The sequence below is a fragment of the Lissotriton vulgaris genome, chromosome 2_1 (genome assembly GCF_964263255.1).
Source record: "Lissotriton vulgaris chromosome 2_1, aLisVul1.2, whole genome shotgun sequence".
In the NCBI taxonomy this organism is placed as follows: Eukaryota; Metazoa; Chordata; class Amphibia; order Caudata; family Salamandridae; genus Lissotriton; species Lissotriton vulgaris.
The window spans coordinates 1,165,230,243-1,165,243,776 of NC_141687.1; the positions used below are offsets into that span (position 1 = coordinate 1,165,230,243).

The following is a 13,534-nucleotide window of genomic DNA, read 5'->3' on the forward strand; positions in this document are numbered from 1 at the left end:
GCATGCTGCGCTCCCAGGCAGCGACGGTGGAGAAATGCTCACAAAGGCCTTTCTGGCGTCCCTCCTCGTCGCGTTACGGGAAGATTTGCAAAACCTCAAGTGTGACCTCACGGCCGAAATCAAAGATGCCCGAAGGGAGATGGACGGTATAGGAGATCGGGTCGCCGATTTAGAGGAGAAAAGCGATGGGAGGGACACAGAGTTGACAGCACTCCAACAAGAGGTCCTTAGAATTCACGACCAACAAGTGGACCTGCAGTCGCATCTTGAGGACTTGGAGAACCGCTCCCGACATCACATTAAGTACACCAGGGAACACTTCAACCACATTCTGGGTAGGCCATTGGACTCGGACTTTCGCCTAGACAGAGCACATAGAGTGGGCCCACCAAGGGTTGCGACGGCTCCGCCATCTGATATGCTGGTCTGTGTGCAGGACTTCCGAACCAAAGAAGAAATCCTCCAAAAGGCGCTACTATCGCACCCCTTGTCATTCCGTGGTCAGACTCCCGTCCTCTACCAGGACCTGGCGGCACTCACTTTACAAAAAGGAAGAACATTCAAGCCTTTCACAGCGTACTTTCGGCAACGTAATATCTCGTATAGCTGGGGTCATCTATTCCCGCTGGTGTTTCGCATGGACGGCAAACTGTTTCAGCTCCGCTCCCTTTCCGAGGCCTGCCGTTTCCTCGGAGTGGACCCCCAGTCGGAAGATAGTGGAGATGACGGCCCTAAACAGGGTGCAGATGATGGAAAACCCAGATGGTGCCAACAGGGCAGACGGCGCCGAACGAGGAGACCTCCTCCTGCTAAAATTCACAGGGCCAGAAATCAGCCCTTGAGTCCCTATCCGTGGAACTTGCTAAGTCACAGCCTGGTTGACATTCATGATCATGATGACTTGCTTTGATTGGTCTACTGTGAGTTTTGGGCTGTTGGCGGGGGTAGGATCATCTTTGTCCACAACGTTCCCCCCACATTGACTTTCTTCCGATCATCTAGGGATGATGGACTACGAGTTAACTCTTCCCACTTTTTCCTTTTCAATTTTCCACTTTGCGAAAGGACGCTTACTTGATTGTTGGTTGGGGTTATCATTTCTTTGGAGGAGTAGGGGTACCTTGTCCACCTTTTTTAATCCACTACATACTCTCGTTCACACAGTGCCTCTTTATATAATAGCTGTCATGTGCTCGCTGCGCAGGGGATCTTGGATCCTGACTAAGGCCATTCACCCCCTTCCGATTGTATGACCCCTTCTATACTTAAAGTACTCACCTTGAATATGCGGGGTCTCAATAACCCTGTTAAGCGTAAGGCGGTCCTGTCTTGTCTAGAAAACTCTGGGGCGGATATTTGTCTACTCCAGGAATCGCACTTATTACCCAAAGACTGCCATCGCCTCCAAACCCCTAGGTTTGCGACGCAGTTGTTTTCCTCAGGCCCCACTAAATCAACGGGGGTGGCTGTCCCTGGTAGCGCAGAGGTTTCGTGAAGAAGTCCTCCATAAGGAAGTGAAATAAAAGGGCGACTTCTTACCTACCGCTTTGCTTTAGGAAGTTTCACGTTCACTATTGGCTCAGTGTACGGCCCCAATGAAGGTCCAGAGAAATTTTTGTTCACAGCGCAATCACTGAGGCGATGGCCACAATGGAGCGTAGGATCCTTCTAGGGGTTGACTTCAACATTGTCTTTTATAACACTGCGGATAGATCTTGCCAGCGTACTCACCAGATGGGCGCACTGTCCGCGACAGGTCTGACTCGACTGCACGAACTAGATCTTTTTTTTTTTTTTTATATTTTTGAAAACCTTTATTGTGCATTATGAAAAGAACAAATACGGGCCCACAACCATCAGGCCGGCCACGAATTCTGTTGAAGCACCAAAGCGCACAATACAGCGACATGGTATCACATTATCACACAGGCAGACATTTAGAGGTTAAACTGTAGATCATCATGATACCATGTCCCAGGATCAGTGAAGGTTAATTTTCAATATTGCCATTGCAACTATTAAGTACGACATTCCCATTTTGCATTGTAAAACATAAATTATATGTGAAAAAAGGGCGGAGTCCGTGCGGGCACAGCACGACAGTAGCGACAAAGTCACCAACTAGTCAACAAGCTAGAAGTCAAGTCCCCCCAGGCGGGATGGCGGCTCAAAGTATTTGCAGCAGGGTATCAGATCAAACAAATCAGGCAGTGTCCACCGCCACCCGCCCGGTAGCATTCCCAAACACGGACCCAAGATAGAATAAAAGAGACAAAAAGAAACGAAGAGAAATAAGGCACCATAGAAACTGAAACAAACTAAAAACCCATCCCCCAGCCCCCCACCCTACACGCATGCAGAGGCTACGGCCTACCCCCCCCCCCCCCAGCAGTGTGTCTGTCGCCCAGTAAACCCGAAATATAGGATAAGAAAAGAAGAAGAGATAGAAAAAGAGTTACATTAGTACCTGAAATAAGGGGAGGAAGAAAAGAGTATCCTAATCTAAACCTCCCATAGAACAACTAAGACCGGGGGAGGGCCAGTACCACTTAATCTCCGACCCCCCAACCCACCCCGAACCTCCACCCCAACAACCAGGATCAGTCAAAGAAACAACCAGCTGGTGAACCCCCAACCACCCATACCCGGGATCTCGAACCACAGAAAAACACAAGGAACCAACTCCACAGTTTATGTCCTTCAACCCCGACAGTACACTCTACCGCAGATCAGGATGGTAAGAGCATCTTCAGCCCTGGCCCCTGCGATCTGGGGCACCGACGTGGTCCGGCTGTACAGTGGCCATAGTGGACTGGAGAGATAGATGGAGCGATCTCGGCATAGTACAACGCCGCCCAGCAGAGCATGTCCACATCAAAGTCCTGCGATCAACGATGACAGGAAGGGGGATCCCACGTTGGTGCAGAGCGCTCGAATCAGTCAGCCAGAACAAAGCCATCCGCATCAGGGGAGAGTTGCGATCGATGCCAGCCGAACACAAAGGAAGAACCAAACATGGCGTCCAAGGACAGCTCGCCAGCCACACCTCAGAATCCCCGTCCACAGGTAGCCGCTCACGAATGTCAATTCGCGCCGGAACATCACCAGTCTCCCTCACACCCAGGCTATCCGGACACAACTGGGTAGGCTCCCTACTGTAATAGGGGTCAGGATGCGGAGAAGTGTCCTGCGGACGGGCGCCATCAAAGACATCCGGAGTAACATGGGGAGCACAAGCATCCAGGCGAGCCATTAAGTCCCGGGCATTGTCCAGCAGTTCAGATCAGAAAGAGCTCAACGCCCGCATGATGTCTCCCACACTCACTGGCACTTCAGAGGCGCACCGGGCAACAGATCTCCGCTCAATGGGCTCATAGCAGGGTTGCAGCTCGCGAGGCTGGTCATCACCGTCTCTCCCGTCTGGATAGACGTATAGTCCGGGTACAGGATGCGTGCTTTCAGGGAGCAAAGAAGCAGCACACGCCACTCCGGCGCCATGTACGGCGCCAATGCAGCAGGAGCAGCAGGGCATCTCGCTGGCAGCAGCCCGGAGGAATCACAGGGGCAAGGAGCACAAGGCGCAGTATGGCATCAACCCTTCCGCCTTCGGGGAGTAGCGAGCCAGCAGCGCCGAGAATGAACCAAGGCGCGGATACAATGTTACACTACCGGCCCCAACTGTATCGAAGCGCAAGATCCATCGAGGCTAAGCTGAGCCCCGCAGCGATAAACACGGCGCCGCTATCTTTCTCTGCCGGTCAGATCGCCTCCATAGCGTGTCCTTGAAGAGTGCAAAGATGGCCGGTCATGCCGGGAACAAAGGAACCGTCCCGCCAGCGCCGAGGAAGAGACGAGGGCGTCTCGGTACTTCCACTTCACGGAGCGAGCAGGGAAGCACACCGCTGGATGCCAAATCGTCTCCCGGCCCCGAGGATGCAATGCGAGAACAGGATGGACAGCAGGAGAAATCACGGGCCGGGAGAGAAGCGGAGGGATCGGCGGAGCCGAGGGATCAGGCGGCCATCTCGGATTCAGGCTAGGCTCCTCCCCACGAACTAGATCTTAACGACCTTTGACAATGCGCTCACCCTCACAGCCGCAAATTCTCTTACTGTTCCAATGCTCATAAAACATATGCAAGATTGGACTATCTGCTGGCATCCACAACACTGCAGGCATTGGCCACGACTGTGCAGAAGGGGGTGGCCTCTTTATCGTATCATGCACCAGTCACTGCTACCCTCACGCTTCCCGCCCCCCATGCAGCACTCCCCGAGGGTTTAGCGCCTCCGCGACACTCTGTTACACCGCGCCACAGTGGTTGATCAGGTACAGCGCTCCATAAAAGACTACCTCACCCACAACACGAACACCGACACCTCACTCTCCACGCAATGGTCGGTGCTTAAGGCAGCCATCCGCGGGGAACTAGTGGCCATCTCATGTGCGGAGAATATAGACCGCAGACGTAAGAGAGACGATCTTTCACAGAAGACGAAAGAATTAGAACAGATACACCAACGGACGGGAGTACCTCGCCTCTGGCACCAGCTCAAAGCCATGCGGCAACAGCTAGCCGCCCTAGATCAAGATGAGCGAAGTACGCAGAGGGCTGCGTCACGCTTATTACATAGGAGGAGACCGGTGCGGCCGCCTATTCGCTTAGAAGTTGAGAGAGACCCGCCAAAGGCGAGGGATAAGGGAGATACGGCGTCACGGCGGCAGGTGAGTCTCTGCAGACTCTGACATTGCAGAGGCATTTTGGGACTTTTATGCCCACCTCTATACCAGCTCTCCTCTCTCCCTTGAGGACGGTGCTGCTTACATCGCCCTAGCCGGTCTGCCCACCCTGACAAAGTCCCAGGCAGATCATCTAGACCGCGATATCATGGTTGAGGAGGTCATTGGAGCTATATCACGGCTCAAACTCGCCAAGGCACTGGGACTCAACGGTTTCTCAGCCACATTCTATAAAACGTTTTGCTCTCTGCTAGCCCCAGTGCTTACCAAGCTCTTTAACTCGTTCGCTGACCCGGGTGCGATATCAGAGGAGATGCTCGAGGCCTCATTAGTGGTCATCCCAAAACCGGAAAAGGACAGGACGACCTGAGGGGCATATCGCCCCATCTCCCTCCTCAACACTGATCTCAAGTCATACACTGGCATACTGGCGGTTCGCCTCTCGCCTTATATGCCTGAGCTCATCGACCCTGACCAAGCTGGGTTTATCCCCCAACAGCAGACGAGTGACAACACAAAGCGGGATTTCCACCTTATTGAAAAAGTGTCTTGGACACCAGGGGAATATATTCTGCTTACCACCGATGCCGAAAAGACCTTCGATCAGGTCAACTGGCCCTACCTAGAGCAGGTTCTTGCTCGGGTGAGACTGGGGGAGAAATTTCGGACTCTTATCCTGAATTGCTATAAATTCCCAACGGCCATCGTGCAGGTCAATGGCCATACCTTATCCCGGTTCCCCATAGAGAGAGGCATGCGCCAAGGTTGCCCTCTGTCGATGCTTCTTTTTGTTTTTTATATGGAGCCATTGGCCCACCGTCACTCTGAGATCACGGGGATCCGGTTTGGGGGGGATACACTCATACGGTAAGCTTGTATGCTGATGACGTCCTAATCTCTTTATTGAATCCCCTCGATACGCTATCGGCATGCCTCGCAGAGTTGGAAGCGTTTGCGTTGGCATCGGGATTCAGGGTTAACATGGACAAATCTGTGGCGCTCGACCTCTCCCTCCTGCCCCCCACTTGTGCCTGTCTCCAGAACCACCACACCATCCAATGTGTGACTGATGCGATCACATACCTGGGGATCCAGCTGACTTCTTCTTTGACAGATGTTGTGCACATCAATTATACGAGACTGCGACAGAAGATTTGTGCAGAACTGAGCCAATGGAAGCATTATCCGCTATCCTAGCTTGGTAAAATAGCGGCAATTAAGATGACCATTGTGCCCCAGATTCTATACCTATTTCATACCTTACCTCTTTGACCCCCAGCGGGCTGGATCAAACAGACCCAATCTGATTTGTCACGCTTTGTATGGAACGGCCGCAAGCCTAGGATGAAGCAAGCTTTGACGATGCTCCCTCTGGAGAAAGGGGTGCTAGGCATCCCTGACCTCCTTCTTTATTTCCAGGCGGCTCAATTAAGCCACCTAGTCGAGTGGAGTCGCCTGGAGTCGGGAAAACATTGGCTCTTCCAAGAGCAAGCATTAGCTGCTAAACCGCTGCAGGGTATTTCCTTCACCCGCAGGACTCACATGCCGCCCAATGTTTGAGTCCTGTATCACACAGGTCTTGCTGGAAACGTGGGATCACACTAAACTTTTTTTTTTTAAACTTTATTTAGCATTTTCATAAGAACATCAGCGTTGCATTAAGGATGTGTGATTGACAGTACAAATATTCAAGTGTATCAGATCCATCGCATTATACATTGTTCAGACAGGCACATCTAGTAGATCTACAATATAGACATTTCTTAACTGCCTTCATCAAGCGTCTGCCCATGTCTCCCATCCCCAACCCTGCTTTATCATCCACCCTCTCTCAGACCATGCCAATAGTTATTATCTATATGCAACCATCATACAATATGTATGTATTCTGGGAGAAACCTCGCTCCACCAATCTACCCTACAACCGTTGGAACTAAGCCCTGCTCCTGCTGGGTGGATGGTCTTGCTGCTGCGCCGTCAAGTAGGCCCGGAAGGGGCCCCAAATATCCTTGGGTCTGGATGTTGGGGGGATTGTGCTGGCATATAGTTCGCTTTTCATGGAGCAGGAAGCTAAGCTTTGGATCCAGTTCTGTTCTGAGGGCGCACGTCTACTGCCCCAACATATAGCGATTTCTCTTTTAGCCAATAGTAAACAGATAGCGACAAATCTGCAAATTTTCTGTGGAAACTGCACCACATAACCCAGTAAGGCAATCTCCGGCAGGGGTTCTACCTGTATCCCCACCATCCCACTAAGCGTACTGTGTATACCAATCCAGAAATTATTAATGTTGGGGCATGTCCAGGCGAGATGTGCAAAATCCACATACGGGGAGTTGCATCGCTGATAAGAATGCGGTCTGGTAGAATCTATTCTATGCATTTTGGCCAGGGTGATGTACATTCTGCGTAAAAATTTATAATGGATCAGTTTGTGTCGACTGTTAAGGGAGACAGATTTGGTAACTGCACAACAGGCTGCCCATTGCTCATCTGAAATCGGGGTCCCCAGATCTACTTCCCACGCCGTGCGTATCTTGTCATCTGTAACTGGTAGGATGTCAATGCATGCTGTGTAGAGCTGGGACATAAAATGGACTCCCCTGCTGCTGTTAATCACTACAGTGAGCGGGGAGAAGGAAGCAGGCTCTAGTGGATACTCCGGGAACATGGCCCTCAAGGCGGAACGCAGTCTCATTAGAATAAATTTGTCCATAAAGGTGATGTCAGGGAACAGGGCCCCATCGTCTGGGTCAAAAATGTGGCCACCAGTGTAAAGATCCCCCATCTTAAGAATATTAAATTTAGTGCAGGTCTTTTGAACTAGCTTCTCACCCGTAATTGGTAACCATCTGGAATTGGGAAGCGGCAAGGCAGAGGAATACAGTGATGGAACTTTCAATATGCGACTTAGTTTTATCCAGGCCCAGCTAGTCGTGGAGACCGGTTGAATGTCTGTGGTGTCCCTGGGGATACCCAAGGGCAGGACTGAAGCCAGGGGGTCCGGTAGCACAAAGTCTGATTCGGGACGCAGGAAAGGTATCCTAGCATCTGGGTGATACCAAGCCTGTGCAAAGCTGCATTGTGCTGCCAGGTAATATTTCTGCAAGTCGGAAACCCTGAACCCTCCTCTATTGTAGGGGAGTGTCATGATTTGCCAGCATACTCTAGGCTTTCTGTTGCCCCATACCAACTTGATTAAATGTGAACGGAGCGTGTTAAAGAACCGATTTGTAAGCGGAATTGGTATATTTTGAAAGAGGTACAAAATTTCGGAAGCACATTCATTTTTACAAGGGCAACCCGTCCAGCCATGGAAAGCGGGAGCTTCAGCCATGTGTCTATTTGTGTTTCCAATTTAGAAATCGCTACCCCGTAGTTACGGCTCACGATCTGGTCCGTCTCAAGATGGATGTGCACACCCACGTATCGTACCGAATCGGATCCCCACTCCAATGGAAATTCAGTATCCCATTTTGAGGTGCTGGCAGTGAGGGGAAAAATACCGACTTATGCCAATTTACACCCAACCCAGAGAAGATGCCGAATCTGAGTATCTCCCGTATAAGAGGGTCCAAATTTAGTTGGGGTTCTTAGACATAAAATTTTGTGTTGTCTGCATACAGAGAAACCAGTAGTGGCCCAGTGGAAAATTGTACCCCACGGTGTAAATGTTTCTCCTGAAAATGCCTGACCAAGGGGTCCATCGCCAATATAAAGAGCAAGGGGGATAAGGGGCAGCCCTGCCTTGTGTCGCGTGACAAAGAGAAAGGAGCTGATGAATGCCATTTAACCGGAGCCTAGCAGTGGATCTGTTGTATACAAGGGCCGTTGTAGCGATGAAACTGGCAGGCATCCCCATACGTTGCATAATTAACAGGAAAAAGGGCCGCTCCAGCAAGTCAAATGCCTTTTCTGTATCAAGCAATATTGCTGCGGGGGGGGTTCCTGGGTCTATCCTATGCAGGGTGTTAAACAACGTGCGAAGATTGAGAGCAGTGGACCGGTGTGGCACAAAGCCGGTCTGAGCCGGGGAGATTATAGATTCTATCAACAAGGAGAGACGACAGGAGAGAGCCTTAGCAAGTATCTTGTAGTCGAGATTTAAAAGGGACAAAGGTCTGTAGCAGCCGCACAGTTGAGGATCTTTTCCTGGCTTGGTTAGTAGTAGGATAGCTGCCTCGCGGAGGGTGGGGGGTAATTCCTGCCTCTCCAGTGCTTCGGCATACACCCCCAATAGGATCACACTAACCTTAAACACAATCTCACCACCTTTCCCTCACTGCTTACCCCTTTGTTTGAGAAACCCGATTCCCAACCGGGTATGAACGCTGCTGTCGCTGCTCGATGAAGATCCTCCGGCTGCCGCTCGGCGGGCCACCTATTCGACCTGGATGGGATTATACCGTTCCACCAGCTCAAACTCGACTACAGACTCCCTGAGTCTGAGAAATTCAGGTACTGTCAAATTCGCCTCTGGGTCCTACACCCCCAGACGAAGCCTTTTGCCAGTAGGCTTCTGACTATCTATGAAAAGTGGCTTGTCACACGTACCTCTGATAAGAAGCTTACCTCGGACCTTTATTAAATGCTGCTAGCCCGCAACTCTCACATATAAAACGCTGGTCAGGTGAGGTGGGAAAGGGACTTGGGCAGAACACTCACACAAAAGGAGTGGGAGGGAGTATATTACCGAGCTCGCCGCTCGGCCTACCACATGGGGCTGACGGAAACGTTCACGAAACTCGTCACTTATTGATATTATACCCCCGATAGACTCCACGCTATAGACCCCTCTCATGATGCTAATTGCTGGCGAGGGTGCGGGGAGGTTGGTACGTTGGTTCATTTGCTATGGGACTGCGTGCATATACAGGAATATTGCACTCAAATTTTGGATGAGGTATATACATACTTAGAGACGCAAATACCACACTTCCCGTCTTACGTTCTGTGTTGGGCCTCCCAAATCCTGTGACTTTTCCACTCAAATCCCGCAGGGGCCGGCTCATGGCAATAGCGCTGGGTTCGGCAGTACAAAACATTCTGATACACTGGCACACCCCCCAGATCCCCTCCTTCACAGGCTGGCTGCATCAACTATGGTTTGTCTTGGGGATGGAGAAGCTGACACTGACTATAGCCGGGAAGGGCTCCTCGTTTGCAGAGTTGTGGCAACCCTTCTTATTCCTTCTCTCCTCCGAATTTAGGGAAGTCACTTGCCCAAGGTCTCTTCGCTTGTTAGAGTTATCCAACCCTAGGGAAGCAGGGGGTGAGATCTGAGTTTAACAACGAGTTCTTAATGCTGAATACTTTTCTTTATTTGGTGGACAAGGGACAGGATGGGGGGGAGGGGTGAGGGGGTGGGAGATGTTACGCATATGATGTGAGTTTTGTTCTGTTTTCACTCATACACATTCCTTACATGCATTGGCCTGCTGAATAAGCATGCAGTATAGCTTTTTGTTGGGCTGTGTCTCAGCCTGACTTTGTGGAATGTATTGTTTGTTGATAAAAGACAATAAAAGATTTAAACCATGAACTCCAGGGTGGATGAATTCAGTTGTTGACGCCAGCGGATCACGAATGACAGTTTTGTCCAAACATGGCACGGGCACTTTTCAACAGTGGAGAGAATCCGGACTAGATATGTTCTCCACTGCTGAGAACAATGAATGTCATCATTTGTGTGTGCTGGAGTTCCCCTGATAGCTCTCTCATGGAGATGCATAGAGTAGAGCTCAGGACTCCTATATGCCTTCTTGCCAACACTTTCCCTAACCAGAGTTTTGAAAAGATCAGGAACTGCAGGGCCCAAGTCACTTTAGTGGCTCCGGATTTGGCCAGGATATCGTGTGCATAAAATTGGGTTACTGGTTGAGAGGGGGAAACCCTATTCAAGCAGCAACCACAATTCCTTTCCGGTTGAATCAGAAGCAGACCCCAAATTTACCTTTGCTTAATCCTCTGGTAGCTTGGCACAAAAGCAGTCGGGCCTAATTTCGAGGCAATGTGTAAAGTCTTAAAGCAGCACACAAACAATAATAACGTAAAAACTCAACGCAAGACAAATCTCAGGCCAATTTAGACAAATTGAGTACAATTTAATGACTTTTTTGGCACTAAATATGCAATTTTAAAGATGTAGGAAAAATAGTGCTTAAAAGCACAAAGTGCCAACTGTGGTTATCTGGTTGCGTCGGACCTGGGACAAAGTCACAAGTTCAGGCAGGCCGCGATGGAGCGTGGGCCTGCGTCGAGGATGCGTTGTGCAGCGGTGATTCTGGACTGCAATGCGAATTCCTGTGTCGAGTATTCATTGCACAGCGAAAGTTCGAGGGACTGCGATGGGAGATTCTGCATTAAGGATGCATCGCACACCAGCAGTTTTGAGGAGCCGCGAGGTCCTGCGTCTGGGATGCGTCCGGCAGCAGTGGTTCCACTGCGAAGTGATGCAGCGCTGCATCTGTTCTGCGTGGTCCACATCTGGGCTGGAAGGGCACCTTCTAGCCCTCTTCCATGGGTCCAGGACCTGGTGGCACCACTTGGGGGGCAAAACTCACAGCAGACAGAGTCCAGGTGGAGGGTTCAAGGTTGGAGCCTTTTCTGCCACTAGGCTGTGATCAGGAGGCCATCCATCAAAAACCCTTGGAGTCACTCTGGTGGTCCTGGGTTCAAAATGCAGGTCCAGTTCTTCTCCCTCAGGCATCAGGGCAGCAGAGTAGCAGTCCTTCTTTCAGCAGGGCAGCACCGCAGTCCTTCTGAGTCTTCCACAGGTCCAAAGGTGTATTGAAGAGTTGGGTCTGAGGTCTAATATTTATACCTGGTGCCCACTTTGAATTATGAGAAACTTCAAGAGCCCTCTCCCTACAGAGGTATACGGAATTTCCATCTTCCCGATCCTGGCCCCAGCTTGTCTTGGGGTCACAAAAGACTAGTGTGAAACCCTTTGTGAGTGTGCTTTGTAATGTGCAAGTGGGGTAGGTGACAGTTCCACCCCTCATCAAGTCAGAGATGGTCCATCCTGCCAACACCTATTCCCAGTTTGTCTCACAGTTTGGCAGTGATACACAAATACCAACTGCCAGTTGCATCTAGTCATGTGACCCAAGATTCAGGCTATAGGCAACAAATAGTTAGGAAAAGAAAATGTTCATTTTTTAAAAGTAGCATTTTCAGAAATGTGGCTTAAAATCCATTAATAAGGGTTTTAAATTACAAATCTTAAGAGACCAAACTCGATATTCCTATCTGCTCCTAATTGAAAAGTATCCCGTAATAAATGTAATAATGTACCCAATGTTATCCTGTGGGAGAGGTAGGCCTCACAGTAGTGAAAAACACATTTAGGAGTTTTTCACTACTAGGACATAAAAAACTTAAAAGTGCATGTCCAACTTTGAAAACATACTGCACCCTGCCCTGTGGGCTGTTTAGGGCCTACCCTAGGGGTGACTTATATATATTAAAAAGGAGGCTTAGACCTAGCAAAAACATTCCTTTTGCCAGTTTGAAATGCCAGTTTAAAACGTCACTCACATGCTGCAATGGCAGGCCTAAAACATGTTTAAAAGGGTGACTTAAGTGGGTGGCACAAATAGTGCTGCAGGCCCGCTAGTAGCTTTAATTTACGTGCCCTGTGTACATGTAGTACAATTTTACTTAAAAGTAAATTAAATGTGCTAAGTGCATCTAAGTCAATTTTACCATGTTTGAAGGAGAGGGCACAGGCACTTTAGCACTGGTAAGCAGTGGTAAAGTGTGCAGAGTTCTAAAGCCAACAAAAACATATTAAGCAATAACAGGAGGAATAGGGCAATACATTTCAGGGAAGACAACCCCAAGGTTGTCAGGTGTAACAGTGTTGTACCCAGAACTTCTGGGCCTGAGAATCTTCCCTCCTTTCAGGCTTCCACTGCGGGAGGATCTCCTGCCTTAGCATCAGGGTAAGGTTTTATATCCGAGACTCCACAATCTGCACCTTCATGCGTGGAGTTTGAGCGGCAGCAGTTGACTTCTTTTGATCTCCCTCTTGAGTTCCTTGATGTCATTCTGATGCCATCCACGAAATCTGGATATGCAAGTCGCTGGAACAAGTTTGTGGCGTGGTGTGGTACCAGACAGTTAGACCTATTGTGCATGAAGCTGTAGGATGTGCAGCTCTTTCAGCCTTTTTATGTTTGCTGGAACAACTGTCCTTGTTCAAATCACCAGTTATGGTATGTTTTATAAAAGGTTTGCAGCATATGTTTCCACCAACACCTGTGTTATACCACAGTGAGACTTGAATTCAGCCCTCTCCTTGGTGATGTCTACTCTATTTGAGCCAGTGGACAGTTGTTAATTGCACCTGCTCGCCTGAAAAACGATCTTTCTAGTGGCAACAACGCCCGTGCACCAGGTGAGTGAACTTCAGGGTCTTTTGGTCCAGCCTACTTATACATCTTTTTTCTTTGACAAATTGGTACTGAGGACTCCCTCCATATACATCCTTTTTCTCTGGAGAATTGGTACTAAGAACTTACAATGCTTTCCTACTGAGGGTAGACAACTCGCCTGTTCTTCTCTGTTATGCTTCATCTTTCAAAAGATGAAGCCTTCATTGTCTGCATCCCAAGAAAGTGCTCAGCTTTTGCATTGATCATACCAAGAAACAATAGGTGGATGATCAGATCTTTGTGGGTTTTTTTGGGGACAAAGTAGGGCAAGAAGGTGCACAAACAGACCATCCCTCCTGGATAGTGCTATGCATTAATATCTGCTATGCGTTGGCTAAGAAGCAGCCTCTACAAGG

At 49.5% G+C, this 13,534-nt stretch overlaps 1 protein-coding gene across 2 annotated transcripts in view; it reads left to right on the forward strand.

The window, feature by feature from the left end:
* The window catches only part of SCMH1 (Scm polycomb group protein homolog 1), a 413,339-nt gene that overhangs the window by 42,391 nt on the left and 357,414 nt on the right, over window positions 1–13,534 (forward strand). The gene's annotated exons all lie outside the window — the stretch shown is intronic.